The sequence below is a fragment of the Schistocerca piceifrons genome, chromosome 5 (genome assembly GCF_021461385.2).
Source record: "Schistocerca piceifrons isolate TAMUIC-IGC-003096 chromosome 5, iqSchPice1.1, whole genome shotgun sequence".
NCBI classification, from domain to species: Eukaryota; Metazoa; Arthropoda; class Insecta; order Orthoptera; family Acrididae; genus Schistocerca; species Schistocerca piceifrons.
In genome coordinates this window covers 194780005-194800299 of record NC_060142.1, presented here as the reverse complement: position 1 = coordinate 194800299, position 20295 = coordinate 194780005, and positions in this window count along the sequence as shown.

The window sequence follows — 20295 nt, the reverse complement described above, 5'->3', positions numbered from 1 at the left end:
TCGAGGAGTGTGTTGTTGGGTTTGTCGGGCCGTGGTACCGGCAGTTAGCGGGAGGCCCCGTGGCCGGCGAGTTGATTTTGCGGCACTTCTGCTGCCGAGACTTGGAGCTCGTGAAGCTCAAATGGTTCAAACGGCTATGAGCACCATGGAACTTAACATCTGAGATCATCAGTCCCCTAGAACTTAGAACTACTTATACCTAACTAACCCAAGGACGTCACAAACATCCATGCCCCAGGCAGGATTCGAATCTGCGACCGTAGCGGCTCGTGAAGCCGAGATTTGCTAAGTCGGTCACAGCCAAAGCTTTCCGGCGGATTAAGTATTGATGGCGGCGAGTTACGCAAAGGGCAGTTGACGCCGTGCACAACCTGATCAGCAAGCACCGGGTCAACTCTGGGGTCTTTAACCTTGCGGCACCTGTATATCACCTGCACGGACTGGAGGCAATAACACACCTGCTTGGAATCCTGTAAGCCAAGGCGCTTTCGGACGTGAGTAGAGTTAAGTGTCGATCTCTTATTGGTACTTATTACCATAAGCCCAGGTGTGTGTTTATGTTGAATTTGACTCGTCATATTCATTACACCTGCGAGTGTGTGTGTGAATGGTCACCTTCAGTGCAACTGATTTTAATATCCTTTCTACAGACCATATCAATTGCAAGTGTATGAATACTCTCTATTAATATAAACTGAGTTGATGTAATTAGGACGGCAGTATTGTCTGTGTTGAAGGCAATGCACTGTCAAATGAGGATGTGTCCCTATATTTGGATATGCAGGTGGTAGTAGTTCACGTCGTCAAGTTTCTGTAATATTCGGGAGCTGACTTGTCCGTGTAGCCACTTCCGCAATAATATTTCCTACATCTTACATACTTTCATTTGTAGCCTTCGTTGGGTAGATGACTATTTCCTTTCTGATGCATGTTGGATGGATACTTCTAGCCGCTAACTACTCGTTCCCTTCTCCTGGGTCCGGAGTAGAGGCGTGTTTTCTCACTGCTGTGGCGTCTAGGTTCGCCTACGGCCTGACGCCTCTGTCACGTGTCTTGTGTTAGCTCAAGTTACGTATATTTGATCTTTTTGTTCCTGCCACGACGGAGTGGCGCCCAGCTAATTCCGGAACCCTTGATCTCTTCAAATATTCGGAGCTGAGGAAGCACACAAGCCTTAATATCTGTTCTGCAAGTCCAAAGTTCCTTGTGACTATATATCCACCTTAAATTTTTTTTTAGATCTTGCAGGCCGTATTTTGATAGTTCTGGTGAGTGATAAGTTTAAAAGGCTTTTAAATATAAGTATGAGTTTTTGTATCCACAGTCATTAGTTAACTCCATTCGTTGTCAAGTGTGCGTGGTCGCAGTCAATTTGCTGTGATAACGTTGGTGTAATTTGTCCCTTTATTGTATTTTCACGGGTGATATACTTATTTTAGGGGTTATTTTTAATGTTTCTGCTGGTGTGAATCGTCTGGAAATCACGCTGAAATTGTATGGCTTACAAGCTTTTCTGGTATTTTGGGGGGATTGCATACTTGCTTAGGGGTCATTATTAATATATCAATGGTTCAGCTGCTATGTAACGGTTGGATGTCAATTTTAAACTGTATGCTTTCGCAACTTTCCTTGAATTTTGAGACATTGTGTATGTTAACCCTTAAGGGATTTCATTAAGGTTTATAAATTTTAACGGCTTTCCAGCATCCACAATCAGCGTAGTGGCTTGTCATCCTTTCTGTATTTTGGGAGGGCGTTGACTCTTTGTTAAAAGTGTATCCATGCTAGAGAATTACCAGTACTTTTAGGGAAAATCATTTTACTGGTAAAAATCAATTTTTTAATCGGCTTGCAGTTATACAAATTGGTCTGACTTCTTACTTGTATTTGGGACTTTCGTACATTCCTCGATTTAAGTCCTGTTCTTAATGGTACAAATTGTTAAAGTTTCAATTTAATGAACTAATCCTGTTCAAGCCCTTGAAGTTATTATGAGAGTTGTTATTCACTTTTTGACAAGGTTTTTAATCTGTAATCATAATAACTGTTGTTAAGCAATAAAATGTTTCCATGAAATGACAAATGGCGAAATATGTGGGTCCTTATTCCATGCGTTTTTCCTTAAAACTATGGCAACCCTCGCTGTGAAGTATCACTGTGGAAGCTTTCTTCTTGTCATATTTCACTGTTCTAGACCAACGGGAAGTACTCTATGTGTTTAGATGAGTGAGTTCGCGAGTATCGAAAAATGTGACAGAAGTAGCAAACTCTTTCGATTGAATTGTGTTAGAAGATAACGTTTATTATACCGTCGGTGGGTCGTACAGTTACATAAATTTCAACTTGATAGTCAGTTTCTTAGAAAAAGGTGCAGCAACTGACTGACGAACAGGCAGACAGTCAAACATGTACGAGAAAGAAAATTGGTTCTAGTCTGGTATAATTATAAAGTAACAATGTTCGAATATTTTCCCTTATTTTTACATTGAAACCTTGCTTCTTGCCAAATTTGATGATTCTAGACCAATCGTAATTACCCTTTAGGTTTTGATGAATGAGTTAGTGGGTACCAAAAAGTGAGACTAAAATGGCTGTATCTCTTGATTGCTTTGACTTTAAAGCTTCAGTCTTTTGCACCGCCAACTGTCCGTATACCGCAGTAAGTCACACAGATTTCAACGTGATGCGTTTTCCCTTTCCTGAGAAAAGGGGTTCTTAACCGTCAGACAGACAGAGAGACAGACGGATAACAAAGCGGTCCCATGGTTCCGTTATTATTGATACAGGTGCGAAACCCTAAAAAATTACACTACTGACCATTAAAATTGCTACACCAAGAAGAAATGCAGATGAGAAACGGGTATTCATTGGACAAATATATTATGCTACAACTGAAATGTGATTACATTTTCACGCAAATTTGGGTGCGTAGATCCTGAGAAATCAGTACCCAGAACAACCACATCCGGCCGTAATAACGGCCTTGATACGACTTGGCATTGAGTCAAACAGAGCTTGGGTGGCGTGTACAGGTACAGCTGCCCATGCAGCTTCAAAACGATACCACAGTTCATGAAGAATAGTGACTGGCGTATTGTGACAAGCCAGTTGCATTGCCACCATTTACCAGAAGTTTTCAATTGGTTAGAGATCTGGAGAATGTGCTGGCCAGTGCAGCAGTCGAACATTTTCTGTATCCAGAAAGGCCCGTACAGCACCCACAACATGCGACGTGCATTATCCTGCTGAAATGTAGGGTTTGGCAGGGATCGAATGAAGGGTAGAGCCGCGGGTCTTAACACATCTGAAATGTAACGTCCACTGTTCAGAGTGCCGTCAATGCGAACAAGAGGTGGACGAGACGTGTAAGCAATGGCACCCCATACCATCACGCCGGGTGATACGCCAGTTTGGCGATGACGAATACACGCTTCCAATGTGCGTTCAGCGCGATGTCGCCAAACACGGTTGCGCCCATCATGATGCTGTAAACAGAACCTGGATTCATCCAAAAAAATGACGTTTTGTCATTCGTGCACCCAAGTTCGTCGTTGAGTACACCGTCGCAGGCGCTCCTGTCTATGATGCAGCGTGAAGGGTAGCCGCAGCAATGGTCCTTACCGCTGAAAACGTCGTCGAACTGTTCGTGCAGATGGTTGTTGTCTTGCAAGCGTCCCCATCTGTTGAGTCAGGGATCGAGACGTCGCTGCACGACCCGTTACAGCCATGCGGATTAAATGCCTGTCATTTCGACTGCTAGTGATACGAGGCCGTTGGGATCGAACACGGCGTTCCGTATTACCCACCTGAACCCACCGATTCCATATTCTGCGAACAGTCATCGGATCTCGACCAACGCGAGCAGCAATGTCGCGATACGATGAACCGCAATCGCGATAGGCTACAATCCGACCTTTATCAAAGCCGGAAACGTTTTGGTACGCATATCTACTCCTTACACTAGGCATCACAACAACGTTTCACCAGGCAACCGCGGTCAGCTGCTGTTCGTGTATGAGAAATCGGTTGGAAACTTTCCTAATGACAGCACGTTGTAGGTGTCGCCACCGGTGCCAACCCTGTGTGAATGCTCTGAAAAGCTAATAATTTGCATATTACAGCAACTTCTTCCTGTCAGTTAAATTTCGCGTCTGTAGCATGTCATCTTTGTTGTGTAGCAATTTTAATGGCCGGTAGTGTAGATTAAGACATTTGTGAATAAAAAGTCAATCTAAACTATTACATTACTTTTTTACGTGGGAAATGTGGGTAGTGCTGATCAGCGTTGGCTGCTGTTGCGGCCAGTGCTACTGTAGAGCGGGCAGCTTGAGCCACCGGAGACGCCGCAGGGCGGGGACGGACCCTCCCTGACGCCGGCGCCGCCCCCACGCAATTACTTGCAGGCGCCGTCCGGCGGCGGCGGTGTCCTGCGGCGGTAAATCTCTGTCCGACGGAGACGCACGGCCGCCCCGGGCGCCCAGCACGTAGGGGCCGGCACGTAGCGCGCAGCTCGGCCGCTGCTGCCGCCGCGTCGCTGCGGCCGACGGAGAAAACAGCATGCGAACAAGAGCCGCACACGCCCACCCACACCCTGCCCCAGCAGCGGCCATTACAGACACGGTAGCGGCAGCGGAGGGAGCAACAGTTTGCCGCAAGCTCTCCCACCGCTTACGGCTAGCAGCGCCGCCTGCCGCACTTCTGCGGTCGCTCGAGCCGCCTCCTCGCACAAGAAGTGGCAGCCGCAGATTCGCTCCTCACTGCGTGTCCAGTATTTCAGGAATGATAATGAAGACAAGTATGGTCAGGAGATTGCGGAATTTCTCTCTCTCTCTCTCTCTCTCTCTCTCTCTCTGTTACCGCAAACAACTACACGAATTACCACTGGTGTGGAAAATGTACCTCTTCTCTCGCCCAGAAGTGATCATTACACCCAACAGAACGCATCCTCAGTCTTTGGCCATGACGTAACTATCTCTGGTCCCTCTAGGGAGTGTCAACCACTAAATTCTACACAGACTGACCACGTCACAGTGCCCACACTAAAAGTCTCTCTTCCTCAGTGGCTGGTCAAAGGTGAATGTAAGGTACCTGAAACAGATGCACTGAAATAAACATTCGTTCGTCGTGTTTAGTCCGACTGTGTACTTTTGCAGTGGAACAGTGTGGAGGGAGGGCTATTTTGGGCCGGTTCTGTACATAGCGAATTTAACTTTCCACATGTCCTGTCACGGTTGTCAAGTTCTTTGCACCTGCTGACTAGATTGAAAAGCGATGTTTGCTTATTGACGGGTGTATAAGTGGTTGGCCTACTTTACGTGCCATTCAGATATGTATCGTCCAGTTGCCTTGCCTCCAGTTCTCTCTCTTTTCTCATCACCACTTGTTTGCAGCGTACACGGCAGCATTCGTAGCCTTTTGTAAGTGACCTCTTTTCTCCTCTACATTACTCGCATTGTGACTTGGTGTTACACCACTATGCAGTTATCGCTGTTGTTCCTGCCGTCACGTCTCTAAACCTTCAAACTGCCACCGAAACGACATTTTCCCTTCACATTTCTGGATTTCTAAGCGATATTCTAAGTCTCATTTAAATTAGTGCTCATTTCGCTGGTTTTCATATATTTTGTCATGCAGTCCCCTTTATTATTTGGTCGTAGGTGGCATCTTTAACTTCTCATGGATCTAGCATATAGGGTGCTCTATCGTATCTTTCTCGCTTTAAATGTGTCTATACTATAAATTCAGCGGTGATGGATGGAGTTCTCCCTCTTTGAAAATGTTTGAAATTGAAAGTTGTGGTAAGTTCCTATGGGACCAAACTGCTGAGGTCATCGATCCCTAGGCTTACACACTACATAATCTAACTTAAACTAACTTACGCTAAGAACTACACACACACGCACACACACACATACCACGACCGAGGGAGAACTCGAACCTCCAACGGGCAGAGCCGCTCTTACTGTGCCACGGTGCGTCGACCGTGCAGCTTCCCAGCGCGCCTGAAAATTTCATTTGTTATCTTTAAAGGCACATTTCCCCTTCCCACTCTTTAACATGAAGTGCGCTCTATAGACTAATCGTAATTCTCTTATTAATTTTCATTTTGTCATACTTTCAATATGGTAAATTCTATAACTTCGTCTGCTCTCGTGTGTGCCTCTCTTTTAATGGATTTTCAATGTGATTTCCTACTATCTCAGCTGCTCAGCTACTGACATTCCTAGCTACACTGTCTTAAACTTCATTGTTATTTTATTTTCACTCTTGCTTTATGTGACTTCCCTAGGGCAGATAACATGATCATTCTGCAGTGCGTATCTTCCACTACAGCTAACCTCTCTTTATCTTTTCCTCAATCCCTTGAAATGTTCCCCAATACCTTAAATCGTTTGGATATGAGAAACTGCCTTCTTATTAGTTACGTTATCATATTTAGCACCCTCTAGTTCGAAAACTTCAGCTTCATACCTCCTTTTACTTTTTGGTCATTATTTTGACTACTGTTACCTTATACCTGCAGTTGTCAGTCGATCCCTTCTTTTGAATTGGTCATCTATATACACTGATTTGTTTACAATTCATTGCCGACAGTCTGAATAGACTGAATTGCACAATTCACTTCCCCCATTTCAGTACGAAGTTTCGTATACGAGGACTTCACAATTTCTATTCTGACTTTATTTCCGATTTCAAAATCCTTTCGCCATGTCTGACGAAATTAATTTTTATGCTGATCCATCGTAGATCTAATATTTGGGTCCGTAGTTCCTGTATTTAATTTTACTGCTTCTGTCCCTAATTTCGTAGATTCCTTAATCTAATTTATTGCTCCAATTGCATCCTACGTAAACCGTTCTTCCATTCTTTTCCTAATATTTTCATTGACTAATCGAACCGGCTGAATAGTACTTATAATTCTAGTATTTCTGCCTTGAGATGTCAATGTAAGTCTCAAACGATACTTTTAAGATGTCTGGTTACCGAATCCACTAGACTTCTTTTTTCCTAATAATTTCTTCTTACAAACTGTCTTTCCTACTGTTTCAAATTTTGTATTTATTACACATTTCAATTTTGAATTGCTTTCTTTATACACTTGTAACACGGTTTTCATTTGCCAAAGAAATTGTTTCACTTCCTTCAGTTTCTATTTTTCTCCTGAAACACTTTTATACCTGTTCCGTCTTTTAAGAGTACTGGGTTTCAAATAGTTCTAACATAATTTCATAGAGTTTTGTTCTTCTCAGAAGTTCTTACTCTTTTTGTCATAATATTTATTTCCACTGTCCATTTATTGGTTTTGTTTCGTCACCAAGCTTAACGTTTTGGTCATACGGTAGCAAAGTGCTATGGTTAATGATACAAGATAGCCCTTGGCTGCGTTTGGGGGATAGATTATTGGCGAATTTAAGGCAGTAACTTTAAATGTCCTATCTTTGTCGGCGAGTGGTACTGAAGGCAGGCACGGTTTTGCGTGGCTATATATTACGTCGAGTAATTTTTTTTGTCTCGGCCGACTACCGACGCAATCGCTTGTGCCTTCGGGGCCATTATAACAATCGGTAATTTTTGGAGAACAACCTTTGGTGATACAGTTGCTCAATTGGCTGCTTTAAGTATTACGAGGCCTTGTTTTTCCCACCACCCTAACGTCTCATAAGCATGCGGTCACTGTGGAATTATTAATGTATCTCCATAATGATGGTATTATGAATTTATGACATTTATATCCCATTAACGCTGTGGCAAGGTGAGCAGAAATGGCTTTATATGATTTCAGTTATAAATTGTCATTGTACACCCACCAAAAAGGTTTGTATCACCTTGGTTCCGAGAGTTCTGGAGCCTGTACAGAAAATTGGTAAGAGATCAACATAGACATCATTTTCGCCTTTCTTACTGCTCATTAAACCCACACACGGAATGTTGTACCACCGTACAGCGAGATCTTCAGAGGTGGTGGTCCAGATTGCTGTACACGCCGGTACCTCTAATACCCTTTAGCACGTCCTCCTGCATTGGGGCATGCCTGTATTCGTCGTGGCATACTAACCACAAGTTCATCAAGACACAGATTGTCCCACTCCTCAACGGCGATTCGGCGTATACCCCACAAAGTGGTTGGTAGGTCACGTCGTCCATAAACAGCCCTTTTCAATTTATCCAAGGCCAATTCGATAGGGTTCATGTCTGGAGAACATGCTGGCCACTCTAGCCGAGCGATGTCGTTATCCTTAAGGAAGTAATTCACTAGATGTGCACAATAGGGACACGAATTGTCGTCCGTGAAGACGAATGCCTCGCAAATACGCTGCCAATATGGTTGCACTATCGGTCGGAGGATGGCATTTACATATTGTACAGCCGTTATGGCGCCTTCCATGACCACCAGCGGCTACGTCGGCGCAACATTATGCCCCCCAAAACATTAGGGAACCTCACCTTTGCTGCACCCTCTGGACAGTGTGTCTAAAGCGTTCAGCCTGACCAGATTGCCTCCAAACAGGTCTACGACGATTGTCTGGTTGAAGGCATATGCGACACCCATCGGTGAAGAGAACGTGATTCCAATCCTCAGCAGTCCATTCGGCATGTTGTTGGGCCCTTCTGTACTGCGCTGCGTGGTGTCGTGGTTCCAAAGATGGACCTCGCCTGGATGTCGGGAGCGAATTTGCGCACCATGCAGCCTATTGTGCACAGTTTGAGTAGTGACACGACGTCCTGTGGTTTCACGGAAAAAATAATTCAACATGGTGTCGTTGCTGCCAGGGTTCCTCCGAGCTATAATCCCTAGGTAGCGGTCATCCAATACAGTAGTAGCCCTTGGGCGCCGTGTGTGACACATGCCATCGACAGTTCCTGTCTCTCTGTAAGTTCTCCATGTCCGATAAACATCGCTTTGGTTCACTGGACATTTCCCTTGTTGAGAGCCATTCCTGGCACAAAGTAACAACGCGGACGCGACCGAACCGCGGTATTGACCGTCTAGGCATGGTTGAACTGCAGCCGTGTACCTCCTGGTGGAATGACTGGAACTGATCGGCTGTCGGACTTCCTCCAGGTTTAGAGACATCTCTGAACAGTCGAAGAGACTGTGTCTGTGGTACAATATCCACAGTCAACGACTATGTTCAGGAGTTCTGGGAAACAAAGTGATGCAAAAGTTTTTTTTTATGTGTGTAATTTAGTGGGTTACATGGTCATTTTAAATGAAAATAATCGGTAATTACGAGCTAAGACTTATGGTACAAGGCATAACGATTTTGTCACAGAAGTTGGATGACTGGACAGAGGTTCAGGGCACCCTTCTGCCCTTGGGTTGGGATACTGTCCCCAAAAGCGGAAGATCAAGAAATATTCAACGGCAGTGGCATGATGAAGATCATGTTGACTAGTGGATTGAAGGCACATACGTCTACTCAGAGTAAATAGTCTGTAGTAGGAAAGTGTTGTCACACGCTTCCTATTGCGAAAAATATGCGGGTAGTACTCTGTTCGGATTCCAAGGATGGAACTACCAAGAGGGATGTAGCCACGAGAAAAAGATTTCCAAACTAAGGTGTGGGTAACATTGTATGAGTCGGAGCGTGAAATGTCAACAGTTCTATTTATTTGCAATGCCCGAAAAGGAAAATGCAACGCTTAATTCTATTAGTATCGTTTAAGTGAACTGGGAAGATAATGAGGATAATACTAACCGTGGTAGAGAACTATCGGGAGTAGCATTATATATAAAGAGGAAAGTACAGGAGAGAGTTTAATAAATAGATTATTATATTCATTATCAAGAGCTGCGCTATAGATTTTGATGTCACTAGCAGAAGAGAAGAAGGTAAAGATCGTTAGAGCACTGAACATACATCACTGTAGGCCTATGTAGAGGGGGAAAATATCTAATAATCACAGGCTATCCGGAACGGTATCGTAGGGGAGAAAATAGAAGAAACTTGTGGGCTAATATGGAATCGATAGTAGGAATGAAAGAGGACATAGATTTCTTCACTTCTGCAACAAGTTTGAGGTCATAATTATCGTTATTCAAGAAGAAGTATAACTGGAAAATATCAGAGGACGAATTGGATACTAGCTGGATTACATAACATACAGGGATTCCAAAACAGGATATCGATAGATAGGTGTTCCGTGATGCAGATAAAGACTCATATCAAAAACAGATAATCACAAAAGTAAGAGAGATGACTATAGAAGTAGAAGGAAGGTAACTACGAGAGACCTGGGTAATAGAAGAAAGAGTAATCTACGAGAGAATAAAATACAGGCTGAAGAAAAGATATGGTCACCAGGAACGTCGAAGTAAATTTCGTTGTATATTGAGGCTCACCACGCGTGGTAGGAACTGTCTATTGACGAGATTCAGAAGAGTCAGCTGGTACTCTCTATCAGAACTCGTAACAAGAGATTGTGGAAACTGAGAGACAAGCAACTACGCAAACACACATTGCCGCCACATCCATAGGCGCCTTTTATGAAGGACAAGGGCTAGATTTGCGACCTTTATCCTGTGCCACCTCCAGGTCCTCTTAACATTTGTAGCCAGTTGAGATATAAATCTCAATTGTGATTTATAGACGTACTGTATGAGGTTGTGGCCTTCAGTCAGAAAAGTAGTTTGCTGAAACTGTCAAGCTTCTTCACTTTCCGATAAATATTGTGACATTTACTGTATCCATGCCTTGGACTCCCTCAACAAACATTTTTCACCACCTCTATTCCCCCATGATACCCTGATAGCTCATGATGTGTCCTATCAGTCGATCCCTTTCATGAAGTTGAGATACATTTTTCCTCCCAAACTCGACTCACAGCACACTTACTAATTGTTCGAAATGATAAGCTATCCTACTATCAACGTAACAGCGCATGCATCCACGTTCCTGACGAGAATAATATACAGAAGCATTAAAAAGGAAATCGATGTTAGATGGCGATAAGTTTGCCTAGGGGAAACAATTCTGACGTTGTGGTTGAAAATGGAAGCAAGACTAAAGAAAAATCGAGACATGTTCATAAGACTTATTGACATGGAAAAAGCGTTTGATAGGATCGAATGGTTCAAGATGTTCGAAATTCCGGGAAAATAGGGACTAGGTATGGACTAAGACGGGTAATATACAATAAGTACAAGAACGAGTAGGGAACATTAAGAGTGGAAGATCAAGAACGAAGTACTTGGATTAAAAAGGGTGTAAGATAGGCATATAGCATTTCGCTCCTAGTGTGCAATCTATGCGTCGAGGAAGCAATGACGGAAATATAAAACTGGTTCAAGAGTGAATTAAAATTCAAGGTGAAACGATTTATGTGATAAGAATTGCTGATGACATTGCTATCCTGAGTGAGAATGAAGAAGAATGACGGGCTCCACTGAATAGAATGAACAGTCCAAAGAGTACACAATATGGTGTGATAGGAAAAGCGAAGAAAGATGGAAGTAATGAAAAGTAACAGAAATGAGAACGACGGGAATCTTAACATCAAGATTCGTGATCACGAAGTAGGTCTAGTTAAGGAATTTTGCTACCTACATAGCAAAACAGCCGTGACGGACGGAGCAAGGAGGAAATCGAAAGCAGGCTAGAATTGCCACAACAATGGCATTCCTGTCCAATGGAAGTCTGTTAGTGAGGACACCGGAAAAGAGAGAGAGTGTGTGTGAATTCCTAAGGGACCAAACTGCCGAGTTCATCTGTCCCCAGACTTACACACGACTTAAACTAACTTATGCCAAGAACAACACACAAACACATGCCCAAGGGAGGACTCGAACCTCCTGCGGGAGTGGCCGCGGGATCTGTGACATGGCGCCTCTAACCACGCGGCCACTCCGCGCGGCGGGAAAAGAAAAGAACCGAAGCATTTGAGATGTGATGCTACAGAATAATGTTGTGAATAAGGTGGACTGATAAGGTGTGGTCGATAAAGTAAGAAATGAGAAAGTTCTCCAGGGAAAAGGATAGGAAAGGAATATCTGGAAAACACTGACAAGAGGTAGGGACATAATGGTAGGACATCTGTTAAGACGTAGGAGCTGTTGCGGAAGACAGAGACTGAAATATATCTACCAAATAATTGAGGACTTAGTAGGTTGCTAGGGCCACTTGGAGATGAAAAGACTGGCACCGAAGAGGAAGTGGAAATCGTGGCGGGCAGCATGAAACAGTATAAGACCATCACACTTCAAAACCTTTTATTCTCTTCTTGTCTAAACAGCTTAATGTCCAATTTTCACTGTAATGCAACGCTGCGCCGCAGACAAATACTTTCCGAAATACATTCCAACAAATTTACATTAGACACAAAACTACTGTTTCTAAGAAATATTTTTTCTGCTATAGTGAGTCTGTGTTTTATATCCCCTCTACTTCGGCTGTAATCAGTTATTTTCCTCCCAAAATAACGAAATACTTTTGTCATATTTAGTAACTCATTTTCCAGTCTAATTCCTTTAGCAAGACCTAATTTGTTCAACTACGTCCTATTACCCCTAGTATTTGGTGTTATTCATCTTTTATCCTATTTAAAGCCACTATCCGTTCAGTTTAGAGGCTCCTCCGAGTCCTTTGCTGTCTCTGACACATTTACAGTGATCCCCACATTAAAGTTTTTATACCTTCTACCTGAATGTTCCTTCCGTCACAAATTTCTCTTTGGTTTCCATCAATGTTCTCTCAGCGTACGGGTTGTGTAACCTTAAGGCTAATTTCCTGTCTCACTCCCTTCTCAACCACTACTTCTCTTTCATGTCCTTCCACTCATACATTAGTCTTCTTTCTTTACAAGTTGTAAACATCCTTCCGCTCAGTATGTTTTAGCTTCACTACCGCCAAGATTTCTAAGAATGTGAAACAGTCAGAATTGTGAAAAGTTTTCTCTAAATCCACAACAGCTGTAGAGATTAATTTCAGTCCGTCTTTCAGTCGTAGACTGGATACTGCTTTGCGTATTCCTACATTTCTCTACAACCCATAGTGATTTTCCCTGTGGAGGTCACTATCCTTTCTATTCACAAATTAATCTTGTTTCTATTTTGTAATAATGATTTTTAAACTGGACATGTCAGGAACTACCTTTTCCTTAGGATTGCAATTATTTACCTTATGCTAGAAACCTGAAGGTACTTTGCCGGTATAATACGTCTTACATATGAGGTAGAATAGTGTTATCAATTAATCTTTCCCAAGGATATCAGAGGCTTTGAGCGAGTATGGTCTACTCTTGGGACCTTGTTTCACCTTACGTCTTTCATTACTCTGTCAAATTATTCTCCCTATCTCATACTGACCTTTTGGATAACTGCTTCCAGGAACATTTACCCTGTAAATACCAATACTAAATTTAATAGATGTTGTTGTTGAGGCCCTCAGTCCGAAGACTGGTTTGATGCAGTTCTCCATGCTACTCTAACCTTTGCAAGCCTCTTCATCTCCGAATATCTAATGCTACTTAGATCCTTCTCAATCTTATTGTATTTATCTGTCTCCCCTTACAATTTCTATCCCGCACACGTCCCTCCAACACTAATTTGGTGATCCATTTTGTCTCAGAATGTGTCCTATCAACCGATCCCTTCTTGTAATCATGCCGTGCCACATCCTCTCCCCCCCCCCCCCCCCCAAAAAAAACCCTGTTGAGTACCTCCTCTTTAGTTACGTGATCTACTTATCTGAACTCCAGCATTATTTTGTAGCACTACATTTCAAAACCTTCTAATCTCTGCTTGGCTAAACTGCCTATCGTCCCGTTTTCACTTCCATACATGGCTACACCCCATATCAGAAAAGACTTACTAACACAAATATGTACTCAATGTTAACAAATTTCTCTTCTTCAGGAACGCTTTCCTTGCTATTACCAGTCTACTTTTTATATTCTCTCTACTTCGGTCTTAGCCGGCCGCGGTGGTCTAGCGGTTCTAGGCGCGCAGTCCGGAACCGCGCGACTGCTACGGTCGCAGGTTCGAATCCTGCCTCGGGCATGGATGTGTGTGATGTCCTTAGGTTAGTTAGGTTTAAGTAGTTCTAAGTTCTAGGGGACTGATGACCACAGATGTTAAGTCCCATAGTGCTCAGAGCCATTTTTAGCCACTTCGGTCTTCATCAGTTATTTTACTCCCGAAAAGCAAAACTCATTTAGCACCACCTGATTTATTTGAACTACATTCCGTTATCATCGCCTTGCTTTTATTGATGTTCATCTTATATTCACCTTTCGAGACAGTCTCCATTCCGTGCAACTACTCTTTCAAGTTCTATGTTGTCTCCAACAGAATTCCGATGTCATCGGCAAACCTCAAAGTTTCTATTTCGTCTCCTGAACCTTAATTAATTGGTTTCGTTTATTAGACATCTTTGTGAAATTCTTGTGACCTATTATAATGTCTTCCTCAATCTGATTACAATCTCTATACGACATGTTTAACCCGCTACACCACGACAGGAAACTAACACATTTTAATTGCTTCCACATGGAGTTGTGTGTCCTCCTCGACCTAAAAGCACGATATTGGATTCTATGTCCTCTGTGGAAACATCTGGCAAATACGTGCGTGGTCTTCGGCTGCAGTTAATTGTCGCGTGGTTACGGGGTTTCCCTAACTGCGTGCTCCGCTGTTGGGATACCACAGAAGCATGTGTCCTTCCTTAACAGCCAAACCTAGCCGTTGTTCGTGAATTGTTAGCACTTCCATCATCATCTGGGTGAGCATCCCAATTCTGTGTCACTGTTATGAGCTGTACAGAAGCTCTTCTTCTGGCACGGACATCAAATATCTGTAAACGAAATTCTGTTTTAGGTTGGTGCAGCTTGCACAGTTCAGTAATTCGAATTCAGACGTGATCTGCGGAGTACATTTCAGAAGACCATTCTGAAGTCGTTGACGAGTAAACCGGAACCACGAGCAATCTAAACATTCTTACCTGTATTGGAATGTGATGCTACGAAGCGTCATTGTTCATTTCTATAAAGAAATGATAACCCGCGATGAACTTCCAAATTTCTCTCAACGTATCTGAATGCAAAGAAGATAATCTAATTATAATTTCATGTTTTATTGCAAAAAAATCCGTCTGTAACATAAGGAGTTTACAGAATAATGTTCACTATACTAATATGAAAACTTTACAAAAACCTTCAGAAAGTTCCATTTCCGGTATTTAGCTGTCATTTGATGCTTCCATGTGTTCACGTAACACTCCTACCTTTAATACGCTGTAGCTGACTGTGAGTTTCTTTAATATCCACATCTCTCTTCTTGCTGTCCTTGAGAGTCGCATGTACTATTTCTAAGTTTGTCAACGGAACGTTCCTCTGACATAATGTGGTTACATTCCTTATACAATCACATCTGAGAAGAATGCATTGAAATATGAATTTGTAATGCTTGGGAGTTGTTTTGCAAAACAAACATCTACAGCAGTGACATGGAAGAAAATAAATTTTATCGGTGTTTGATGGAGTATCGCAAACGAAACTCTTGCAAATTGACGAAAATTTGTAATGAGTGTGGTTCGTTACCTTCAGCAGCTAAGACTTATCGAGATGATGATAGTGTTGAATGATGTTCGAAAACACCATGTACTGATATTGAAACGTCCCCATTTGAACAATTATACAAGACTGTGCTTAAACTGACACACAATATTTTTAGCGCAACGCAATCTGACTTTCAAAAATCCCTACAAAAGAATGGCCCTGACTAACATTAACCTATACGTTTCACAAATCACTTACCTCACAAAAATCTTGGTTACTCGAGCTACTGCAATAAAGCGAGCGCCACTACTGCCAGCTAAATAAAAGATTCAAACTACAGAAGGCACTAACTGCTGACAGGCATAGTTAGCAAATGAAAGAATTTAATACAGAACCAACACTGCATTTACCTTAATAGTCATAATATATGTAGCAGTTCATGACAAATTTCAAAACTCCGCCATCTCTCTCCCCACATCCATCACTGCTGGCGGCTCACCTCCAACTGCGCAACGCTACGCGCTGTTAACATCCAGCTGCCCAACACTACAATGGCAGACAACAATGCAAACTAGCCACAGACTGCACACAGCACAGCCAGTGATTTTCATACAGAGCGCTACGTAACGTAGCCAACAAGAAAACATAAACAGCCTACTTACAATATTAAAGGCATTCAGAGTACTGTAGCCAATGTTTTGTTGTCGTTATCAAATAGAGAGAAGAACGTCATCTACAGTGGAGAGGTTTTATTTACGAAAAACATCCAGTAACGGTTATATTTAGTAATTTTTTTAAATACATTCCTGGAAATGGAAAAAAGAACACATTGACACCGGTGTGTCACACCCACCATACTTGCTCCGTACACTGCGAGAGGGCTGTACAAGCAATGATCACACGCACGGCACAGCGGACACACAAGGAACCGCGGTGTTGGCCGTCGAATGGCGCTAGCTGCGCAGCATTTGTGCACCGCCGCCGTCAGTGTCAGCCAGTTTGCCGTGGCATACGGAGCTCCATCGCAGTCTTTAACACTGGTAGCATGCCGCGACAGCGTGGACGTGAACCGTATGTGCAGTTGACGGACTTTAAGCGAGGGCGTATAGTGGGCATGCGGGAGGCCGGGTGGATGTACCGCCGAATTGCTCAACACGTGGGGCGTGAGGTCTCCACAGTACATCGATGTTGTCGCTAGTGGTCGGCGGAAGGTGCACGTGCCCGTCAACCTGGGACCGGACCGCAGCGACGCACGGATGCACGCCAAGACCGTAGGATCCTACGCAGTGCCGTAGGGGACCGCACCGCCACTTCCCAGCAAATTAGGGACACTGTTGCTCCTGGGGTATCGGCGAGGACCATTCGCAACCGTCTCCATGAAGCTGGGCTACGGTCCCGCACGCCGTTAGGCCGTCTTCCGCTCACGCCCCAACATCGTGCAGCCCGCCTCCAGTGGTGTCGCGACAGGCGTGAATGGAGGGACAAATGGAGACGTGTCGTCTTCAGCGATGAGAGTCGCTTCTGCCTTGGTGCCAATGATGGTCGTATGCGTGTTTGGCGCCGTGCAGGTGAGCGCCACAATCAGGACTGCATACGACCGAGGCACACAGGGCCAACATCCGGCATCATGGTGTGGGGAGCGATCTCCTATACTGGCCGTACACCACTGGTGATCGTCGAGGGGACACTGAATAGTGCACGGTACATCCAAACCGTCATCGAACCCATCGTTCTACCATTCCTAGACCGGCAAGGGAACTTGCTGTTCCAACAGGACAATGCACGTCCGCATGTATCCCGTGCCACCCAACGTGCTCTAGAAGGTGTAAGTCAACTACCCTGGCCAGCAAGATCTCCGGATCTGTCCCCCATTGAGCATGTTTTGGACTGGATGAAGCGTCGTCTCACGCGGTCTGCACGTCCAGCACGAACGCTGGTCCAACTGAGGCGCCAGGTGGAAATGGCATGGCAAGCCGTTCCACAGGACTACATCCAGCATCTCTACGATCGTCTCCATGGGAGAATAGCTGCCTGCATTGCTGCGAAAGGTGGATATACACTGTACTAGTGCCGACATTGTGCATGCTCTGTTGGCTGTGTCTATGTGCCTGTGGTTCTGTCAGTGTGATCATGTGATGTATCTGACCCCAGGAATGTGTCAATAAAGTTTCCCCTTCCTGGGACAATGAATTCACTGTGTACTTATTTCTATTTCCAGCAGTGTATTTGTTGTTTACGTTACATGTCTCCACGTGCAAACAAAAAACGTGCACACAGACCTCTGACAAACTTCAGCAAAACGTAAACTGAAAAAAAATCTCAACAAACACTCTAAGACACTACATCGTGAAGAGTAAGGCGTAAATATCCATCAAAATAGACATAATCTATCAAACATACCTTTTTTCTTTGTTTTATACAAAAACTGTTTATAGCATATTGCAAGATTACTCCAAAATGCAAACTGTCGAAACGCGACTCGTCGTGTACAAATAACGAGCTAATATAGTCATTGGGCAGCAGGAAACTTAAAACGTCTTTCACTGACCTGTGGTATGCTGCAGACCCATGAGAAAAGAAACTTTTGTGATTACTTTGCCGTTCGTGACTGAGCGTTCAGTCTTTGAAGCACAATGAAGATTCAGTGCTTTGTAGTCTGGTCGTGTTACAATAAATTTATTGCGATATGGTTTACTGAGAGGTTGCGTAACCTGACTAATTTATTTTGCCAAAGTCGTTTCGAGCATCGTCCACTTCATTGGTAGTGATAGAAAGCCCTCATACATTGTGTAGATTTGAAAACAGTGTTCCAATGTGAATGACATTGTAGCATCCAAAATTAAGTATTACAATAAAATATTCAGATTTAGAACAACCACATCGATCCAAGTACGAGGAATACATCTAACACTTAGCATAAAAAGTGTTCGTAAACATAATTGGTCAATACACTAACTGGATAAATATCTTAATTAAAATGTAATAAAATAAAACATAATATTTGTTAGTACTTCAGCCAAATGCTGTCGGCAGAGGTATTTCTACAGCGACCACTAAAGATTAATGCTGCTCTCGATGTTTGCCCCGCGAAATAGTAGCTCAACTTACACGGCTTTGCCGTTAACCACACAACAACGAATACTCGTTCTGTGATTTTTTATTCAGCCGGTTGTTGTTGTTGTGGTCTTCAGTCCTGAGACTGGTTTGATGCAGCTCTCCATGCTACTCTATCCTGTGCAAGCTTTTTCATCTCCCAGTACCTACTGCAACCTACATCCTTCTGAATCTGCTTAGTGTATTCATCTCTTGGTCTCCCTCTACGATTTTTACCCTCCACGCTGCCGGTAACATCTTATTAACGTAACGACATATATATTGCAACGGCCGCAACTCTGTCTCATCACCGATGAACCGGTTGACACTAGTCAGTAGGGGCGTGTTTTTCTGTTGTATTCAGTTCACTGGAACATCCAGTCTGATGGAGTATTTGGCAGGCGACAACGGAGACCGGCAACAATCATTACATAATTTTTAACTGAACTATTCCCCAACTCTCCACCGTGACTTGCTTCTTATTCTTTGTTACTGAAGCATGACTTCTCTACACACACTTCTCTAGCGGGTTACAAGTTTCCGTAACGAGGTGATAACTATGAGTACTTAAACAAAACGCATTTTGTTATCATTCTGATTAAAAATGGTGTCAGTCAGCCGCTACAGATTTTAAAACCACAACAGTTGACAGTCACCGGTTGGGAACCTTTCCATACTACTGTAAAACACTAGTCAGAATAAGCAAGATGACAACAATTCACAACATCACTCTTTCGACCAAACTATTCTTTAGTCTCATATTGCCATCTGCCTAGAAGACAGGACAACTTTCCCATTAACCCCAATAGGAAGAATATTGAGGGTCGTCAGAGAGAGTAACAGGAACGTAGAAACGCTCTTCATCAAGAGTTCGGTTGACTTCAGTAGAGACACTCTATATCCCTTGTCGTGCCACAACGCTAAAATGTGGTGGTGCGAAAATCCTTTCAGACCACTTTGACCATGACAGCAATGTCCCCGTGTCACTGGTTTTGCTATCACAATTAATTGCATAGCTTCACCAACTACGGCATAGTCGCGTATACAAACAGTGATCCAATACTGTAAAATGTTTTTTATTCCAGTCTTTCATCACAATATCAATTCTTTAGACGATAACCGGTTTCAGTCCGTAATGACCATACTCAGATCATTTTTACACCATGGTCATTACGGACTGAAACCGGTTATCGTCTAAAGAATTGATATTGTGATGAAAGACTGGAATAAAAATATTTAATTGCATAGCGTTAACGATTAAAATACTACAGTGCTCTTTTCTAGTGGAAGATTTCGCTGTATCTTATTACGCCATGTCTGCAACATCAACACGCACGCTTACATTGAGATTTTTGCGGTTACAACTTAAATTGAGATTTTTGCGGTTACAGGAAACGATTGAACATGCAGATAAGGTATTCCCGGAAGAGAGCATTCACCACTCCGACGTGTTTCGTGAAGTGCCTGAGTTTAGGTACAAGACAGAGTATGTTTCTTCGCGTTTCTATGGCTTCGTGAGGAACTCATTCGGTGATGAGGACCAGCTGCATGGTTTAGGAATACCAAACCTTTAGATTCTGCACCCAGAGATGGTAAGGCCGGAGATAGGTGACTACAGTGTTTTTTAGACGCTGGTAAGCTGCCAATAGACAACCTGGGTCCGCACAGAGGACCAAACGTGTTTGGTGTGAGGGTCGATTGTTTCCT